We start from the raw sequence: 21,721 nt of genomic DNA on the forward strand, positions 1-21,721 counted from the left end.
CATTGGTTCACTTCCCAAATGGCTACAACAGTTATGCTAGAAAAGCTAGAAGAGCCAGGAACCTAGAACTCCAGCCAAGTCTCCTACGTGGGTGGCAGGGGCACGTGGCCACCTTCAGCTGCATTTCTAGGCACGTTAACAGGGAGATGGATTGGAAGTGAACCAGCAAGGAACCTGGGCTCATATGGGATGCTGGTGTTCCACGTATTGGTTTAACCTGCTGTGTTACAATGCTGGTCCTAAATCCTTTGTTCTACTGATGTCTATGTCCATTTCAGACTGGGAGGTCCTAAAGAATCAGAGACCTAATAAGATCAGGATAACCATCAACATTATCATCACCATCATCATCATCATTATCATTCACCCAGCATGTCCCAGGCATTGGGCAAACATGTCCCGGCCCTTTGGACCTCCCCCACCCTACTTGAGCCACCTGAAAATGGTTCCTCCAGCTGTTGGATCTGGAACTGTCCTTGTGGTTCCAACTTTGGATCTGGAGAGGCTAGAAGGAGCCAAGGGTATCGGGAGGCCACCCGGGCTCCCTCCCATACCACTTGTCTGCCTAGACTGGTTGGCATCTCTCCTGCCTGGCACTTTTACAGCCCATAGGAATCTAGTCCTGTCTAAAAGCAGGTCCTGGCATCCTGGAAGGCTCCTCTGACCCAGGACAAGAGCCCATGTGTGATGCCAAACTGTGCTAAAGGTTGTGAGTCCCACCTGCCCCAACGAACAGATGGAGGGAGGAGATTGGTATTGCCAGGATCAGATCATTTAGAGAACTCATGTCACATTGGAGACACCATACTTCTGGTCCCCAGAATGGTGAGTTAGAAGAGCGGAGGGTGAGGTGGTGGGCACCAAGGCATAAGCCAGTAAATGTGAAGGTAACTAGAACCAGGCATCTTTCTCTCTCTCCTCCCTTTCTCTCTCTCTCTCTCTCTCTCTCTCTCTCTCTCTCTCTCACATACACACTCACCCCACACCCTGGGCCCTCTTTTGAATGGGTGATTCCTTGCACACCTGTTCCCCGTGAACGAGTAACCCCCTAGTTCTTCTCACCCGTAGAATTCCTCAGGCTATGGCCACCAACATGTGAATCTTCCAAGACACAAATGTAGTTCAAAGCATTCTTTGATTTTTGTCTAATCCATGGCCCTTCAGATGAACACCTTAAGAACAAGTGAAATGACACTTACCAAAGTCATCATTAGATGACTTCTGGATCCCTCTACCAGCCCCATCCACAGGCTTCACAGCCCTTCACTGAGACGCTTGGGCCTCACTCTGTGCAGGACCAAGGAGAGGCATCTGCAGCAGTGTGTGCATCAGGTCAGGTGCTGCAGATGAGGCTTGCCCATTACCCTCCTGCCCCGGGGCAAGCAGCTGTCCCTGGCTCTAGCACAAGTCTTGCCTTTTGAGGGCTTCTAGGAAACAGAGCACAGGCACAGCCTGTCCCTAAGGGCCCGACACTGGAGCAGCAGAGGACCACAAGTCAAGGAGACAGAGCCATAAGGAGCCAGAGAGGGACCACAGTGGGGACAGTGCTGTTGGGGTCAAATAGCCACTACCTGCACAGCCTGAACAACTCTGGGGGAAGAGAAGCTGCCAGGTACCAGGGAATCTGAGGAGGAATCCTGCTGGGTGGCCCCCCAGAGGTCCTGGCTGAGAAATGAAACTTGATCTTCAAGGTCAGTGAGCCACCAGCAAAGACAGGAATGATACACGCAGCACACACTCTGAAACACTCAGAAAACGTGAACCTTACAGGTGTCTGGGCTTCCATGGGAGTGGGCCTATACCTCTATACTTTGTGAAGTCCTTCCATTGACTGACATTGCATATTTAATTTTAGAACCTACTGTTATACACTCTTTAGTCAAGATGGGTTGCTCCAGAGCCAGAGTTATGATGCGGTATGCTAAACCACTGCCTACGGCACCAATATCCCATATGGATACCTGTTTGTACCCCAGATGCTCCACCTCCCTTGTAGCTCCCTACCAATGGCCTTGTAAAGCTGCAGAATGTGGCCCAAATCCTTGGTCTCCTTCATCCACGTGGGCGATCTGGATGAAGCTCCTGGCTTCTGGTTTTGACCTAGTAGAACCCATGCCAATGAAGCTACTTGGGGAATGAGCCAGTGAATGGAAGAGCTCTCTCTGAAACTCTTTCAAATCAATCAATCAATCTTAAATAAAAAAAAGGATGGCTTAGTCCCAATGATATGGAGGTAAGGGGCTATGTGAAGAAAAGCTAACTGTTATACTCAGGTAAAGATCCAATTTCATGGGAATTTTGTATTGATTCTAGCAGGTGTGTGCAGGTGCATGTTGATACTACAGCAGAAGAACAAGGAGACAAGGGTGAGGTAAGAGATACTCTGATGGAAATGACTCAACTGAGCAGTAAAATGACAAAGATCTGGATGCCTATATGGCACAGGCACACTTGACATTAATATTGACAAAAAAATGCTTTCATCTTTTCCCCCAGGATTATTACCTTTGCTTCTAGAAACTAAATGAATATTCCTTTTCTTAAAAACTTGGAATTGAGAGAGAAACAAACCAAGACAACTAACTAGAGTCACCTGAACTCCCTTCTCAACCCCACTTCATCGCTCCATATTCCCCTTCAGCTCTCAAAGGCAAGTCTTCCCGCACCCCATTCCTTAGAGGCTGAGCAAATGCTGCTGACACACTCACAGATTCCCCTCCCTCACTCTGATTCCCACGTAAATGTGCTACTTTTATGTTTGCTTATTAAGCAGATAGCATCTCCATCAAACACACTTAGGAATGCTGGGAGCTTGTCCGTTCTGACTGCAGCACCCGGTCCTGGGCTTCCTCTGTGGTAATCATTCCTGAGGGCTTGTGGAAAGAATCAATACACTCCATGCTCTTTCCCCGGAGTGGATTAGCCTCTAAGTATGCCAGAGGCTCGAAAGAAATGTCAGTTATTCTGTGTGGCAGGACAACTTCATTGAACGCATTTTTAAAATAATTGTATGTTTACAACTTCTGTATTTTACTTGTTAACTGCACAATTCTTTAAACACATATAGAATGATAGGTTCAGATACTCAAATTTTGGGACAATGTATCCTGAAAGTGACATAAAGATGGGCGTGAGACATGCCTAAGGAAAGAAATAAAGACAGTAGAAATAACACAGATGGGTCCCATCATGAGAAGGCTCAGAGATGCTCCTACAGATCTGTGAGTAGCAAGTGTCAGTTCTCGGCCCTGCCTGGGACTTCAGACAGGTGCCTCAGCATTTCTGTGTCTCATGTCTGAAACAACATTTGTGACACCTACTTCTCAGGATGCTAGTGAGCTATGAAGTAAGTTAACACTGGAAAGCAGTGGACCAATGCCTAGTACACAGGAAGTTGTAACGGGTATAACTAACAGCGCTTGCTCTTGATGCTTGGCTGCATGGATGTGTTTTTCTTTTTCAAAGATTTACTTATTTCCGCTTGAAATAGTTACACAGTGAGACAGAGAGAGAGAATCTGCCGACCACTGGTTCACACCCAAAATGACCACAATGACCAGAGCAGGGCCGGTGCAAAGCTGGGAACTTGGTGCTTCCTCTGGATCACCTACGTGGGTTCAGGGACTCAAGGACTTGGGCAATTTTCTACTGCTTTTCCAGGCCACCAACAGGGATCTGGATCGAAGTGGAGCAGCCTGGACTCGAACCAGTGTCCACATGGGATGCCAGCACCAAAGGCAGAGGACTAGCTTAACATACCACCATGCCAGGCCAAGACATCTTTTTCTAATGGATGCCCTAGGGGTTTGCTGTTCTCTGGTCCCAAAATGGTGGGCAAGGACCCACTTGCCTGAACGAAGAAACAGTGTCCAATGGTGGATGTCCCTGAGGGGAGAAGCAGGGAGGGAAGAATGGAGCAGAAGGATGAACCTTTTGATTGACAGGTGGATCTTTCTGCTCCTGGGCCCAAGTTCTCCAAGACAGCTGCTGTGATCCCACACGGGGTTACATCCTCCTTCAGCCAAGCTGCCTGTCACAGGCCACACTGCCTCTCCTGGTAGGCCAGGAAGGAGTGGCCTTATGCTCCTCAGGAGGCAGCCATAGGTCCTGTTCTGGCCAGGAGCGACAATCAGATGTCCTTTTCTGGGTCTGGGAAGGTCTGAGCCCTGGGCACTGCTAAGGACCTGTCTGTCTCTCGGTCTTGGCCACTGTAAGGTCTGGCCAGAAGGATGTACAAGGCTGACATGTACAAGGATGGGAAGGGCATGTAGACACCTTGCTCAATGTGCTTTAAAGTGAGTGAGCTCAAGCGAGCATTTAGCACAGTGGTCAAGTCACCTCTTTAGACACATGCAATCCATACAGGAGTAGCTGAATTCAAGTCCCAGCTTCCAATCCAATTTCCTGCAAATGCACGTCCTGGGAGGCAGCAGATGGTGGCCCGAGGACTCCAGTGCCTGACACCCACCGGGGAAACCAGGTTCAGCTTCCAGCTCCTGGCTTTGACATGCATGTGAAGCATAGACCCACGGATGGCATATCGATCCCTGGGTTTCTCTCTCTCTCTCTGCTATCAAATCTAGTGAAAATAACTAAAGAAGTACAAATCTAAAGTCTGAGAGTTGGGAGTGACAGGAAATTTTCCCAGGAAGGTAAGGAAGGATAGAGGGGCCTGGGAGAAGGTGGCCTTGGGTTGTGAAGAGTCCTAACCTGGTGAGGAGGAGGGCCTGCTGGAGGAACACGAGGGCTACACTGCTGTCAAAGTCACTCAGCCACGGTGACTTGTGGCACAGCCAGCTCTGCCGCTGTTACTGCCAAGCTCCTTCTGTGCTCCCCCCAAGTGCTTTGCTTGCCCCAAGAAGGCCACTGGGAAGTGAATAACATTACTGGTATCTTGATTCTGCAGTGGTGAGAACCATGGCCCAGAGACACCTGCTCAAGTTGCCATAGCTGTCAGAGGCAGTTCAGTCCCAGCACAGCCCCACATGGAGAGAAGAGCCTTCTGCTCCAGGTATCTGCATTGGTCAGGAGCAAAAAGGAGGCCAGCGGCCTTGGCAGTGGGGGGTCAGTCTTCAAAGGCGAGGAGCAGGCTACAGGCTTTATGGTGTTTCTGTAAATCAGGCTCTTATGTATCCAGCCAGGTACCAGGCTACATCACTCAGCCTGTCACCCAAAGAATTTTGCAGCTGTAAATCCTGCCTGGCACAGACCTCTGCCCCCTGGGAATCACCAGGAACTTGGGACTTGCCCAAACCTAAGCACTGAAGGGCTCAGCTGGCTAGGAGGGCCAGGAGGAGACTGGCCCTAGGCTCCGTTTCAGCAGGAGGGAGAAGGCTCCCTGGCTTGGGTGCTAATACCCCGCTAATACCCAGCCTTTTGACCCAGAGAGCCTGCCCAGCTTTGGAGATCAGCAAAGGATCAGAAGTCACTAAAAGAGCCAGGGCAGGAAGAGACTTAAACCTCCTTGTGCCCAGGACTGGCCCCTCCCCTCTATCCTGGCCCTTCCTGTACACCCTCCCCATGCTGACAGCACTGAATCTGCCCCCTCAGGTTCCCCAGCCTGGATGGGCTCCCCGATACCCTATTGATAAATCTTCAGCTCTCCTGCTCCTCCCTTCTAACAGATCCCCTAGCAGCAGAGCAGCTGGCATGCACAGGCCACCTACCTCCTCCTGCTTTTCACCTGAGTGGGGCTGCCCATGCCAAGGAATGGTTTAACCATCTGGCTACACCCTTACTCTCTTGACCCAGACCCTGGCAGGATTTGCATCTCTGCTTAGAGGAAACTCAGGAAGCATTGGTTTTGAGGACCATCCCTCCCTCAGCCTTAACGTCTCACTCAGGGTGTGAAACTCAGAAGGTGCTAAACAAGCGTCTGTGGATTGCACGGAATCCAGCCGAGAAGCACGCTCTGGCTGAGCCTACACGTAGCCACCATGCCTGCAGGACTCCTGGCCAGCGGCATGGACTACCACACCCACCAACTTTCAGAGATGACTCCAGGAGTTCCACCTGTGGCAAGCCCCCAGGGTGCTGAAAGGTGTCAGGTAGTATTATTCCTGGACCTGGCTGGGAAGCCAAGGAGCCTGAAGAAAGTCCATGGGGCAGGAGAGGTGGGCTGCTCCACCCACACAACTCCTGCTGCAGGCAGAACATCATGCAGTGGTTGGCCTACCACCCATATCTGCACGTGCCCTGCCAGAGACACTCCCTAAGGCTGCGCTTCTCTAAGCAACCCACACTGGAATAGACACACATGGCAGAGTTGTCACACTGGATCTGCCCGGTGTCATCCTGATCCACACTAATCAAACCACAGTTCCCTCTGCATTGCTGATGTAGAAGCCGGGCGCCCCAGACTGAGAAGCCATTCATCTCACTCACCTCCATGGGCCCAGGGACTAACTCCTAGCCAGTTCAAGAAGCTTCTGAAAAATGAATGACCCGGGCCCGGCGCAGTGGCACAAGTGGTTAAGGTCCTCGCCTTGCATGCCCAGGATCCCATATGGGCGCCAGTTCTAATCCCAGCAGCCCCACTTCCCTTCCAGCTCCCTGCCTGTGGCCTGGGAAAGCAGTCGAGGACAGCCCAAGGCTTTGGGACCCTGCACCCGCGTGGGAGACCCGGAAGAGGCTCCTGGCTTCGGACTGGCATAGCATCGGCCGTTGCGCTCACTTGGGGAGTGAATCATCGGACAGAAGATCTTCCTCTCTGTCTCTCCTCTCTGTATATCTGCCTTTCCAATAAAAATAAAAATAAATCTTTAAAAAAAAATGAATGATCCAATGAACATGGCTGGGACCAGAGAGGACAGAATCTGTTCTCTGGAAGCTGACAGTCCAGCTATGGCATGAGGAAAGTGACACAGTATCATTATTTTAAAATCAGTAGGTGGGGAGCCAGTGTTGGGCACTGTTTCAAGTCCTGGTTACTCCACTTCCAATCCAGCTTTCTGCTAATGCACCTGGGAAAGCAGCAGAAGTTGGGTCAAGTGCTTCTGTCCCTGCTATCCTTGTGGCAGACCTGGAAGAAACTCCTGGCTTCTGCCTAGCTCAGCCTTGGCCATTGTGGCCATCTAAGAAGCAAATTAGCAGATGGGGGATCTCTTTGTGTGCCTTTCCCTCTCTCTGCAACCCTTTCAAATAAATACAAATATCTTTTTAAAAAGTTGACAGAGGAGCACAGACTGTGCATGCACTAACTGTGGCCGAGGCTGAGCTGGGATAATCAGAGAAGGCTTTGTGTAGGTGATGGTGAGGGGTCAGACAGAGGAACAGCCATGGCTACACAGTGTAGTAGAGGGCTTTGGGAAGTGTCAGCACACCTCAAGGCATACCTTGCTGGGGTTGGATGACTAGGACAGAGCAGCAGCCAGGTGCATGAGTAGAGGGGCAGGGAGGGAGGGACGCAGGGAGAAGCAGAGCAGGGAGGGAGAAGAGGCAGGATTGCCACTCTCACGTGTCACAAATGGAGCTGGGGTCCACCTGGAGAGTGGGCCAGGGCCCCATGATTACAGCCGGAGCAGCAGCACGTGAGTGCACCACCCCCTTGCTCCCGAAGCCTGAAGGCCCCTGAGCTGCTGGAGAAGCAGCGAGAATAGAGGCTCCTGGCATGGCCAACACACACATACACATTGCCTGTGCTAACCAGCTAGAGAGAGCTCTGAAAAGAAGCACGATCTATTTCTGTCAGCACTTGGAATTGAAGGCTTTCCTCGAAATTGACTGGTACACGCACAGGCACATGTGAGCATGCATACCTGTGCATGTACACGTACAGACACACACAGAGAGACCCCCTGTCACCCCTACAAGCCCCCGTCTGGGGCTGCCCCGTGGCTGTGCCCCTTTCTCAAGGGGCTACAGCTGAGTGTGAGGCTGAGCGGGCGAGTCAGTGTGTGTGCAGGCATGCGTCCTTAGGGTCAGCGCCCTAAGATCTAATGTGTGGGTTTCACTAGAACACTGGCTGCTCACTCCCTGGCCACAGCCCCATGCCGGTCTTGCTGAAGGCTGCCTCGAGGCTGACAGGCAGCTCAAAGGGCCTGGCTGTGTGTGCACAGACCCTGCCCCACACAGTTGCACAGCTCTGGAAAGATCAGCATCCAGTCAGTGGCTCCAGGTGGGCAGTTCACAACACTCCCTACAGCCCACTCAGGCTAGCACAGCAGCAGGGTAGGCTCAGGGCACACACACATTGCTCCCTTGCCTCTTCCTTAGAGGGGCCCTCCAGGGCACTCAGCTTGCTGAGTCCTCGCTTTCAATCACAGGTAAGGAAAGGTGTAGGAACAGGGGAACAGTTGCTGTCCCGCCACCAGCACCAGCGGGCTTCCTGTCACTCATGGCTGTGCAAAACCCATTAGGGGAGCAGTGGCTTTCAGGGGGTTCCACGTGAACGAACCTCACCTGTTGGTATTTTTAAAGCACATTCCATTAGGACTGAGCTGAGACTGAGCTAAAGAGAAAGGGAATCCCAAAACAGTCAGGTTTTTTCTCCTGTGTACCCATGAGCCTGAGGCCACTTCACAAACAGCCTCGGAAAGAAGCTAGAGGCTAGATGTGGAAGGAGTGCCACTCTCCCCACAGTCTCCAGCCCTGTCCCTCAAAGACGTCAATTGCAGCTCAACAAGCACAGCGCCATGACTTCCACAAACATCAGCTCCCCCAGGCACTTCTCCACCCTTGACTCTGCAGATCCCCTCTCGGGATGCCTCAGGTGCTGGATTCCACATATAAATGATCGGTCATCTTAAATGACCACCGCCACCACCATGCACACGCCAGCCCCGAGGAGTGCTTCATGTCATTGTCTCATTGAGTTGACTTAATGATTCTGTAAAAAGACTCATTCCTTCTATTCCCATTTTAGAGGGAAATATATTGAGGCTCAGAAAATTCAGCCAAATCATGCAGCCAGGAAGGGACGGCCTTGGGATTGGAATTGAGGTTTGTCTGAGTTCAGCTCCCTAACCCTGAGCCACCTGCGGGCAATAGTCTGCAGGGTCTAGCAGAGAATTCCAGCATGGGAACCAACAATCTCCCCATACGGTGTCTGCCACATTTATGACTAAGAGGCAACAGCCATCCAGCCAGTGTTCACAAAGGATCTGCTGTGAGTCAGGGCCTGGGAGTCCTGGTAAATAAAGTGCCCATCCTCACGGAGCTTACAATCTAATGGTCCAAACAGCTGCCCAGCACTGAACCTAAGGCTTGTCTTGGCTGCTTGTTCTCACTCACTAGCACCCCCAGCTGGATCCACGTGTCACCTAATCACCACCAGGTCTTGTTGCTCTTACTACCTCAGTAACTCTGGCACTTGCCCATTTTCACCACCAACACAATCCAAGCTACAGTTCCCTCTCTCCAGAGCTCACCCAGACTAGGCTCAAAAGGTCTCCTCCACCCACCGACTCTTGGATTGTCCAATCAGTTGTCTACAAGGTGAATAAAGTGATCTTTTGGAAACGCACTTTTGGCTCTCCTTCCCTTAAACTTTTTCCTTGCTCCCAGGCCTCCCTTCCATGACATCACTGTGGCCATCTCCATCATCACGGCACTATAGCCTCCACCCCTGCCTCCCCTCACCATCCCTGAAGCACCAGGGCACAAACTAACCCCTTGCTCACACAACCAAGAGTCAGACAGTCCCACTCCCAACCTCCCCAGCTGGAGATGCAGACTCAGAAGCACCCAGGTGAGATGCCTGAGTGCCCAGACTGACCTGGAGTATCTAGATCCATCCCCTTCTCTCCAGTTCACTTCCCAACTCTAGGTTCTCAAACCATGGCAGTTCCCACGCAGCCTGATTTTTAACACGAGGAAACAGCAGGGCAGACAGACCTTAGATCAAGGTCTCAGGGTGAGTCCCCACGACATCCATGGTCCCAGCTCAGTCCTTCTCCTGCATTCCCTTTTCTCTAGGAAACTAGGTGAGCTACACAGGAGCTCTTCTCTCAGATCCAATGAGGAGGAAGCAGGGCATCATTGCTCTCATGTGGAGGCAAAGGCCATGAAACACCAGTGCACAGCAGCAGCTGCCCTGCTTACTAGAGCCCCCTGCTCTGCAGGTCTAGGGAGCCAGGAGACGGCCTACAGGCCTTCGGTGTACATCTCTCCTTGGTAATCGAGAGGGCCAGGAACTCGGGATTATAGTTTCTCTGTACCAGGAGATGCCCACATATATCTGCCACTACCCCAGCAGTCTGTGTGTCCCCAATGGGTGAGGTGCAGAACACCTGGGAATAGGGGGACTGGTCTTGGGCTCCCCTACAAGATGAAGATGCTGTATGTACTCTCTTGTCTGCCTTGCATCCTCCTCTCATGCTAAGAAGCAGTGCTAGATTAAAGCACCAGTGTCGGTTCCACAGGATGGCTGACTGAACCCATTGTCACTGCTGGCATCACTGCTCCAGAGATGTGTCTCTGAGGTGCCACTACCACACCAACAGACCAACCAGGAGACTGAGGCACAGGGAGGCCAAGTGATCTGCCAGTGTGAGCAGACCCAGGTTGGAGAACCCATGGACGTTGTCTCCAAGGGCTGGTACAGCATGGAGCACATGGATCACTTGTTAAGAGCCCTGCCATGTGGAGGCAGCTCTGCGTATGTACAGAAGGGCAAGGGGGCAAAGGCCAAGGGCCAGGGGAGCTGGACTTTGGGAAGGATGAACGTCCCTCTGGATACAGATGACAGGAGATGGTGAAGATACTGCTGGTGGGGGTGGAAGAGAAACCCCAAGGAAGAGACCTGTTTAACAAAGGGGACCAGCGTGCACCTAAGAGGGGTGGGTATGGTAGAAGCAGTGGGTCTTGGGGTACCTGGGGTGCAGTGTGCAATTTCTCAGTGGATTCAACCAGCTGGGACCCATGGACTGTGGGCTGGAGAGCATCCACTAGGTCTCGAAAGCATAGCTTAGAAGCAGACAGTAAAGTCTTGCTAGAGTCAGGCTGGGATGGGCTGTGCCGCAATCTGGTGCTGCAGCCAGGGGCAGGGCTGCTCAGCCCCACCTGCAGTTTTGATGCCTCCAAGAGGATTGAGCTGTTCAGCTGGGAACCCAGGGCCAGTGGCTTTTCACATTCCAGCCGGCCTGATCAGCTCTCACCACGGCAGAGGCTCTGCGCTCTGATCTCTTCGCCTAAAATTTCACTCACAGGAATTCATCACCGTGCAGCCACCCCCACCAATTTCCTTAAAGGCAAATCATCCAACTGTGACATTCCCGCGCCTTTGGCTTCCCCACAAAGTCTAAGCCTGCAGATGAGGTGCGAAGGGCCCGCCCTGACCTGGATCTGCCTTCCTGGGCTGTGCCCTGCAAGCCCTATCCACTGGTCCCACCCTCCTAAGCTCCCTCCACAGAGGTGTACTTCCTCCTGCAAGGTGTTTCCAGTTACATGAGGTACCTGGGGCTGGGAACCTGCCCGCCCCCAACCCTGGGCTCCTCAACCTTGGAATCAGAATCCCATAATAGGTTTGAAACTCTAAGGGGTGCTGTGCATTAAGACACTGCTTGTGATGCCAGCATCCCCATATGGAAGTACTGGTTTGAATCCCAGCTGCTCCTCTTTCCATCCAGCTCCCTGTGAATGTGTCTGAGCAGTCAGTGGAAGATGGCTGTAGGACTTGGGCCTCTGCCACTGATGTGGGAACCCTGGATGGAGTTTTGCATTCCTGGCTTCAGTCTGGTCCAGCCCCAGCTATTCTGGGTATTTGGGGAATGAAATTTGGGAGACAGAGCATTTCTCTCCCTCTCTCTGTCTTCCTCTCTCTCTCTCTCTCTGTCCCCCTCCAATAGCAAGGGCCCCCAGATCCATTAAATCAGATTGCTGTGGTAGGGCTCAAGCACCAGTGTTTCTAAAGCCCCACCCCAACTCTAGTGACTGTCAGAGGCAACAACCACTGTTCTATCCTTAACCCAGCCCTATCCCACGACCTGCCTCTAGCAGGTGCCTCAGCCAATCAGCAAACATTGGTGGAATCTGGCATTCTTCCAAGAGCTGGATATAAAACAATAATGACCGCCAACATTCCCCTGGAAAGAGGTGCACAGCTGGCACTCCTCCCACCAATGCGAGTTGCACATCCCAAGGACAGCAGGAGTCTTGAGGCTATGGCTGCAAACCCTGGCTCTGCACACCACTTGCCCTGAGCAAGTTCCCAAGACCCTCTTTGCTTCAGCTTCTGGCAAGACAGGCTGCAGAAGTGATGACAGACAGAAACCCAGAAGCGTAAAAGCAAAGGGTCGTGTGAGACCCAAGTGAGAACTGCCCAGGTCAGCACTAGGAAAGCACTGTGCAACTCACAAACCTATTCTGTGCCTCCGTTTTCCCACCTGCTCAGTGGGGAAGTGGCTGCTTCCTAGGAATGGCTTGAAGACAAGCATGTCATGTTAAGGACTGTAAATGTGTCTGGAAGTTAAAACATAACGGGACCTTCTGAATGGAGGCTTGATGGACAGGGGACCCCACAGCAGAGCCAGGGGCCCATAAATCATCCTGACACAGCAGGCGGTCTGGGTTTTATGGGTCCAGGGGCCCAGGCCACTTCCCTGAACATCATTCAGAACTCATAGATTCTCAGCAGCATCCTTTCCAATTCTTTTATTTAGTCGCTTTAGAAGCAAGCCCAGCATTAACAGCATCTTGGCTACCAGGCCAGGAAAGCACAACCTGTTCAGCATTTAGTTCTCGGCTGGTGGGAGGAGAGCATACTGGATATCCTGCGGACAGCCCTGCTGTGGAGCTGAGGGGTCCAGCGGTGAGTCGATGAGTGTGTGGCAGGCAGGCCCCTGACCAGGTCATAAGGGGTACATCCCACGGTAGAACCCAAGCCCTCTTCCCCCAATATCTGCCTGCTGTAGCAATGACTCAGGGATGAAATCACACCTTCAGACACATTTGAACAGGATCGGGTAGGGACAGTCCACTTATTAAACAAGGACAGGCAGCGAGAAGCCCAGCTGAAAACGCCTGAAGAAACCTGGTCCTGTTCTTGTCACCTGCAAGCTATGTGACTTTAGCTGAGGAGACTAGCCTCTCTGATCTTCACTGTTTAGTCATTAAAAATAGGGCTAACATAATAGGGAATTTGGCCAGCATCTGGGTTCAAGGTCTGGCTTCACTTCCAGTTTAGCCTCCTATTAGTGGGTCCCTTGGGAGTCCACAGTAACGGCTCAAACAATTGGATCCTGTCACCCACATGAGGCCTGGAGTGGGTTTCTGGCTCTCAGCTTCAGCCTGGCCCTGCTCTAGTTATTGAGTGAACCAGGAAGTTGGGGAGTGAACCACTGAGTAGGAACTTTCTCTCTGTGTCTCTCAAATAAGTTTTTTCATGTTGAAGATTCATTTTTACCTACTTGAAAGGCAGAATGAGAGAAAGAGATCTTTCCTCTGCTCGTTCACTGCTCACAACAGTCAGGTCAAAAGCCAGGGACAGGAACTCCCCCTGGGTCTCCTACATGGATGGTAGGTGCCCAAGCACTTGAGCCATTGCTGCTGCATCCTCACGGGTACAAGGAAGCTGGTTTAGAAGTGGAACAGCCAGGACTTATATCAGGAGTTAGAGATGAGGTGAAGGTGTCCCATGCTGCAGCTTAACTCGCTATACCATAACACCTGTTTCCTCAAAATTTAAAAATAAACTTTACAAATTTGTTTAACAGCTGGGATAAAAGTAACTTCTTGGGCCCAGTGCAATAATCTAGTAGCTAAATGCTCACCTTGCAAGCACCAGGATCCCATATGGGAACTAACTCATGCCCCAGCTACTCTACTTCCCTTCCAGCCCCCTGCTTGTGGCTTGGAAAAGCAGTAGAGGATGGCCCAAAGCCTTGGGACCCTGCACCCACATGGGAGAGCCGAAAGAAGCTCCTGGTTTCAGATCAGCTCAGCTCCGGCCATTGGGACCATTTGAGGAGTGAGCCAGCAAATGGAAGATCTTTCTCTGTCTCTTCTCTCTGTATATCTGTGTATTCAATAAAAATAAATAAAGCTTTAAAAAAGTACCTGCTTGACTGCTCCACCAGCTAATGAGATGAAACTATGAAGTCATGCATGTGTGAAAGAATGTGGAAAGGTCAGGAAAGAATCTACAGCAAAGGGGAAGGCAATGTGGGACGCCAGGGCCAGAAAGCCCGGGCTGCAACCCCAACCCAGCCACTGCTGAGTGTGGTGACCCTCAAGATGTCACTCTCCTTCTCTGTGTCTGTTTCCAGGCCAAGATCATGAGCGCCAGACACAAGCGTGTTCAAATCCTGGCTCCGCCATATTTGTGCTGGATGACCTGGATGGAGTGACCAGTATATCCTGTTGACCTGGAACTTTTCCACAATGAAAAATCTTGTATCCCAGAAATCCCCTCAGGGTAGGCAAGCCAGCGCAGGTGGTCACCGTAGACCAAGGGCCATCCTCAGTGTTTGCTGAGAGGTTAATTCCCATCTCGATCAAGGCAGGTGATACCTCCTTTGCAAAGAGACAAACTGAAAGAATGTTTACACGTGATTGTAGCAGCAAACATTTGCAAGTTCTGCAGCTGGACCAGGCAGCACCTTGTGCATATTTGCTCACGCCAATCCCCAGGGGTTAGGTACTGTTGGACAGAGGGCATGAATACTTTACCCCAGGTTATACAGCTCCTCAGTAGAATGGCCCGTGGCTGAGCACAGGCTGTCTGGCTCCCAGGCTTCACTCAACCTGCTAATTTCCTCTTAAGCAGCACACACTCAGTGGGCAGTAGCTACTAACAAAAAAAACATGAGCCCTGCACCTCCCAGTCTACACCCAGCACAGGACTGTGAGCTGAGGAGCTGGAGCCCATGGGAGCAGGTAGGAGACTCACACTAGCTTGGACAGGGGAGGTCCCTGGAGCGAGGGCATGGTGGCCTCAGGGTGCAGCACCTGGCAGCAGCCTCACACACACAGCTGTCCACTTACAGCAACAGCTTCTCAGAGTCACATGCAAACACTCCCAGTCTCAGAACCCTGGTTCATTTTCTTTCTGACTCCCTTTTCCATCAACCACACATACACAAAATGGAGCTACAAATGACACAAGAGCCTAGAATGCCCACCTCTCCTTTCCCACCAATCAGCCCTGGGGACAGGGGCAAGAGCACCCGGGCCATGGCAAGCTGGATAGTGTGGCCCAGATTCAAGCCACCAAGGCAGCATGCCCATGGACACAGGGAAGAAGGGTAGACAGAAACTGAGACCTTAGCAAGGGCTTCCACCATACCTGCCTACACCTGCACTCCTGCCTCTCCCTGCGGGCCCAAACAGTGGATGCTGAGGCAAAAGGAACATGGCCCCTTGCTCTGGGGGACTTTTTACTGCCACAACATTCCTCCAAGGCTTTCCCTTAAGTGCAAGGAAATCATAGAGATATCCAGGAAGCCATTCCACCCCTCCCTCACTCTCCTAGCCCTGCCCAGCTTGGAGTCAGAATGGTGACAGTATGAACATGGAGGAATGTGGGCTCAGGAACCAGCTACTCAAGCCTGAACCCAAGCACTGACCCTCTTCCTCTTCCTTGCAGTGTGGCCTTGCACCAATACCTTTCAGGCCTCCATTTGCTCATCTACAAAATGGGCTACTAACAGAACCACTGCAAGAGTAGAGGGAGTCCCTAGTGTTTATGAGAGAACAGCACTGGGCTCTTAGTGAGCATTTAATGCCCAGGAACTGTCATTCTCATGGTCTGAGATGGTGTCAGCCAAGCACTGCCGGGTCTACCTTTAGCTTTTGCACCTGTAGCTCATTTCAACAGACAAGTGCATGTGCCCTTCCTTCTCACTGCTGTAAGATGCAGGGGAACAAGCAAGGCTTTCAAGCACATGAAGGGATGGATACCACACAGGCCCTAACAAATACAGAACAAGATAACACCATAGGGACTATGATATCAGGTGTGCAATGCCTTGCATTTCAGACTGAATTGAGACCACACCACCACGACAGAGGGACAAAAGAGACAGAGAGGCAGCAAGGACAGAGGGGGAGCGCTAAAGTGAAAGAGTGGGAGATCGATGCTGTACTGTAATTTAAAAACCAATATACAGTAAATATCATCCAACAAGCAAGCAGCAAGCAGCATGGTGGCCCAGCCGCAGATGGCTCACAAACATTTACCCATGCCTGGCGAGCCAGCCCTGCCACCCATGATCCATGGCTCGCTCGATCTGCCTGGGTTTTATCCTGAAGCCACAGGTGCCTGTACTGGCTCCAGATTATGTGCTGTATTTTCATGGCCTGAGATGCATGCAAGGATTGATGGCACAGCACTGGAAAGGGGCTTGGAACCTTCTCCTGCCTTGACGAGGGAGGTGGGCTGGCCTTCCTCTGCCTCTGGAATGACCAAGGAGCCTGGTCCCTCACCAGCTCTCCCTCCCTTTCCTCCTCCCAGCCTCCACTGCCTCCCTGACTACTACTTTCTTCCCACAGTCACACACCCACCTCCCTTCATCACTACATATCTTACCCTGCCCAGTGATCCCCTCCCTGCTCCATGTCTCAGCATGGCTTCCCAGAATGAAACCCCAAGATCATGTGGATCCCCTTTTTGGATCTGAGTTCCCCCTGCTGGGGGTATTCACCCCTCCTTGGGGGTCCTGGACCAAATGCTTTCCTGGTTGCTTCTAACCAAAAACTCCAAGCCAGTCCTTCTTCCCTGATGACTCCGAGCAGCACTGGGACAAGGCTGTTAGGGCTGTAGAGGAGGGAAGCAAGGCCCAGGGGGAGGTCTTCCGCCTCCTCCATGCACTCTAGCCCCACTGAGCCAGCATCCCCCTTCCTGGACAGAAAGCTCCCATCCAGGCTACCTGTATCTTGATCCCTTCTCTATGCTACCACCTCACTCTCATCAAACACAAATATAAGGGACCACCCTGTCCAGTGTCAGCTGTTCCATGCCTGCTAGCACGGTTCCCTACCAGCAGTCTCATACCATATCGCCATCCTTATAAGCCTGGGGAACTTGTGTCTTCACCATGTAACAACCCCCATTGGCCAGGGCCTAGCAACTGCCTCTGGGCAGAAGGCCCAGGACTTAAATCTATTCTAGGGCCTCTCCCCTCAGCTCCCCTTCTTCTGAGCTCAGCCTTGTGACGCAAGTACCCAAGCCAGGAGGAAGATTAAATGGTTCGTTGAGGGCCAGCTGCTCCTAAGTTGAGGCCATGACCCCAATCTCTTCATCTCATCAGTTTCTGTTTGGTTGGCAAGGTAAGATATCAGCTTAATGGGTGGGAAAGGGGGAATAGGTGAAGGGATCCGAGAAAGCAATTTTTGAATCAATCTCCAGTGGGCTTCACTGATCATCATCATGATACATCACCACCACCATCATCACCACAACCACTCCCATCCCCGTCACCGCCATCACTATGATCATCAGCACTGCCACCACGACCATCATTACTAACATCAGCATCATCGTAACTACCACCACCACCATCACCGTTATCATCACTACCACCCTCATTACTGACATCACTATCATCATCACCACCATCATCATCATCCCCCGGATTATGCCCATTCTCATCACCACCAACACCATTATCAACACTACCATCATTACTGACATCACTATCATCACCGCCACCATCATCATGATCACTAACATTATCATTAATACCTCTAGCACCATCATCACCACAATCATCACTGGCCTGGCACAATGGCTCAGTGGCTAAATCCACACGTTGCAAGCACTGGGATCCCATATGGGCACCAGTTCATGTTCCAGCTGCTCCACTTCTCTTCCAGCTCCCTGGGCCTGTGGCCTGGGAAAGCAGCGGAGGATAGCCCAAAGCCTTGGTACCTTGTACTCATGTGGGAGATGCAGAAGAAGCTCATAGATCCTGGCTTCACACTGCTTTAATCCAGCCACTGTGGTCACTTGGGGAGTGAGCCAGCACAAGGAAGATCTTTATTATTTTCTGTCTCTCCTATCTGTAAAATCTCTTTCCAATAAAAAAATTAACAAATCTTTAAAAAGAAATACCTTTATCTTAAATCAAATGCCTTTTCTCAAATAAGAGTCATCACCACCACCAGCAAAGTCACCCATCACCACCACCATTAGTATCACCACCATCAACATCACCCACCAGCATTGTCAGTTTCACTTTGAACAGTTACTCATATGTGACTTGCTAAATCCTGAGCAAACATGCATATACACACACCATCCCCTGACCCCATCTAGTCCTCAAGTCCACAGAAGGGTGTTGAAAAACAGGTAGACAGAAAAATCCAATAATGGATGAGCCAGCAGGCTATCTGCACACACAGACTAAAGACACGATTCATCTTGGCAGCACTGGGAAACAATAGAAGTTCAAGAGGAGAACTTCAGCCTTGATGACTCAGCAGTTCTAAGGACCAACTCCCTGAGCTGGAAGGGTCCTGGGAAAGGACTCAGGCACCACTCCCCAGGAGAGGGAAGTGCTGCTCGGTCACTCAGCTCTTCTCAGAGCTGAAAAGACAACTCCTCCTTGACTGCCCCCCAGTCAAGTCCATGACCAGCCAAGGCCCCTTATGTGATCACCTTTGAGCTCTGTGACCTTGGAGAAGTCATCCATTCCCCCTCTCCCCTTCCCGTGGTCCTTCCTGGGCATCTGAATGGCTTCACGTCGTAGGTGTGGAGTCAAGGGATCAACTTTGCCCATCTGGGATTCCTCAATACCTTTTTAGAATACCAGGGCCTCATCCTGCAGTCTTTGATAGTCACATCTAGGGGTTTCCAGCTTACTCTCATTGCCATCTTCCTTTGGAGTCCCCACTCCCACATTTCTCTCTCTTTCTCTCTCTCATCAGATCCTGAGACCAGCCCCCAGCTTGAGGGATTATTAGAACAGTTATATATTAGAGGCCGTAGCTAAGACAGGAGGGAAGGACTACTTCTCCATGTAGGTGCAGGAAGAGATGTTTAGGGAAAAGGACCTGGGAGACAACACAGAGGGAAGAGGATGCAGAGATACACAGCTCCCCACGATGGCATGTTGTGTAAATGAAACCATCCAGCCACGGCTCCTGCTGGTGGCCGCAGGAATGTGGGACATGCTAGCAATGAAAACACTGGACATTCAGGAGCCCAGCTGGAGATTTTGCCCTGTCTTGTGTTTCAGTGCCGCGCTACTAATACAGGACAGGTGACCCCACACAGACAAATAAATGACAAGCGTGCAGTTTTACCTGTTCACCCAGTCTAGCACCCTTGCCATCTCTACAGCTAGGGTCTGTGTGCTCCTCACTGGCTTTGATCCAAGGGTGTGCAAGGAACTGCAGGTCTGGCTCTGTCCATACCAAGGTGGCCTTAGCTTTCTCTTGCCATGGACTTGTGTGTCCTCTGCAGAACCCTCATACCACCTCCACAGCCTTTCCTTGAAATATAAGGAAAAAAAAAATAAAAAAAACACCAACTGATTACACCCGTGTACCCTGTGTCATGACACTCACTTGCTGGCTGCATTTGGACTCAACACTTGACAAGCCAGGCGACCCAGAGCACATTTATTTCTAGTGTTGGCTTCTTATCTCTTCTGCTTAGACCTTCTGCTCAGAGACTAGTCTTGTGGCTGACCCTGCCTCTCCCCCGCTTTCTCAACAAAACACATTCTTCTTCTAAAGGTCTGTGGAGTGGGACTTTGCAACAACAACCTGCACTGCAGCTACTGCACAAACCACACCTCAGTGGGCAGGTGCTAGGGCTGTTCCCTGCTCTTCATGCTCACCCCCCTTTTCTTCTAACCCAAGCAGGTTACCCATAAGGCCAGCTTTCCCAACAGGGGAAACTCCAGCCTGGGTGAGGACCCAACCCCATACACATCCCTTAGGCTTTTGATATACAAAGTGCAGATATACACTCAGTATATAGAGGGATAGAGTGTCTGTGATATTTCAATTTCAGGCTGTGATTGGAGTTAGGAGGGGAATACCGACTCAAGGACAGCGCCCCCTGCCGTCTCCTGTGCTTGTGCCTTCCATGGTAGCCACCTGTTTACCACAGCAAAAGATGCTCATGTCAGTACACCCTTTCTTCCCCTAGTCAGATGGAGAACACACCCCTCTTCTTCTTTTTTTTAACATTTATTTATTTTCATTTGCAAAGTAGATTACAGCAAGAAGGAGCAAGATCAGAGAGAAAGATTTTCCATCTGCTGGAAAATCCCCAAATGGCCACAATGGCCAGAGCTGAACCGATCCAAAGCCAGGATCCAGGAGCTTCCTTCAGGTCTCCCACATGGGTGCAGGGCCCTAGGACTTGAGCCATCCTCCACTACTTTCCCCGGCCATAAGCAGGGAGCTGGATCAGAACTGGAGCAGCTGAACATGAATTGGTGCCATATGGGATACCAACACTACAGGCAGAAGATTAGCTTGATTTACCACCAGGCCAGCCCTGCACACCCCTCTTCTGCAGTTCTTTCTCTATACATGATGGAAACATTATTCTTCCCACTTGAGAGACAGGGAGAATCCCCATCTGCTAGTTCTCTTCCCAAACTCCGAGCCAGAAACTGGGAAGTACCTCGGGATCTCCAATGTGGGTCAGGAGCCCAGAATTCAATCTGGAGTCACACTGGGTGACAGTCCACCTGGTGAGTCCCTCAGGGAGCAGAACAGGCAAGGAGTGAGGCTTGGTAACAAACCTTCCACAGTTTCTTATCCGTAAGTCAAGATAATGCCTGGACATTTGACAACACTATGAGAATCCAGTGAGTCATGTGGAGCGCTTATTGAATAGTCTACATACACATAATAAGAATCAAGCAACTCAAGAAATGATCTAGGTAGCTGAAAACATTATCTAGTCTACTTCTCTAGAAAAAACTCCCCCAAATCCCCCAAATTCCCATGGCCCTGTGGAAATGTACTATAAAATAGAAGTGCCTTCTAGTGGTTTCAATGGGCTTTAACTGCTCCTAAAATCACCAACTCCTCCAAGAAGCCCTCCCACTGGCCCTCTCTGATTTCTATCTTCAAATTCCTGCTCCCCAAGAAACACCTTTATGTAAGCCTGTCCATTATGTTACTGTTGGTCCAGCAGTTAGAGCACGTGCTAAGCACATGAGGAATCTGGAACCCTCGCCACCTCCATCGACAGGACCCAGGGTTATGCCGAGCCCTGAGCAGACCCCCATAGGGGCTGCGTCCAATCACTTGGCCTGGACCTGACTCCATTCTTGGAAGAGCCCAGGAAGCAAGGGCCCAGGCTAGCTTCTGCAGGCTGACAATTTCACTCAAGCCTTAGGCAGTGGCAAGTATCACTCTGCGACCTGAGTAAATGTACATGGCTGTAAACACAGAGCAAACCGGAAAGAGGAAGGAAAGCAGTGCCAGGGTCTTAGAAGGGACGCTGGGATCTTCTCACAATCAGTGGGATAGCCTCAAACCCTCCCAGCAGCATGAGGGCAGAGGAGCTGGGGCTTTCATCACCCGTGGCTCTAGAGGCCTCTCCCACTGATCTTAAGGGGATTTGGAGACAATCAGGGAACAGTCAAGTCATTTTCACATCTGTGGAGCACACGAAGTCTTGAGTAAATAACCCTCAACGATGTGGGAGACGCAAAATTGAACCCAGATTATCCAAGTTTCAGTTCCATCCCATTATATAACAACCCTCCTCTTTTGACTGCACGGGACCCTAAAACGCCATCCTTGCCCAAAAATAGATCACAAAACACACAAATCCCTGTTACTCTCGCTCACAATCTAACTCTGCTTGGCCATC

Source organism: Ochotona curzoniae, unplaced genomic scaffold (assembly GCF_017591425.1).
Source record: "Ochotona curzoniae isolate NIBS_2020 unplaced genomic scaffold, NIBS_Ocur_1.0 contig_3819, whole genome shotgun sequence".
Taxonomy (NCBI): domain Eukaryota; kingdom Metazoa; phylum Chordata; class Mammalia; order Lagomorpha; family Ochotonidae; genus Ochotona; species Ochotona curzoniae.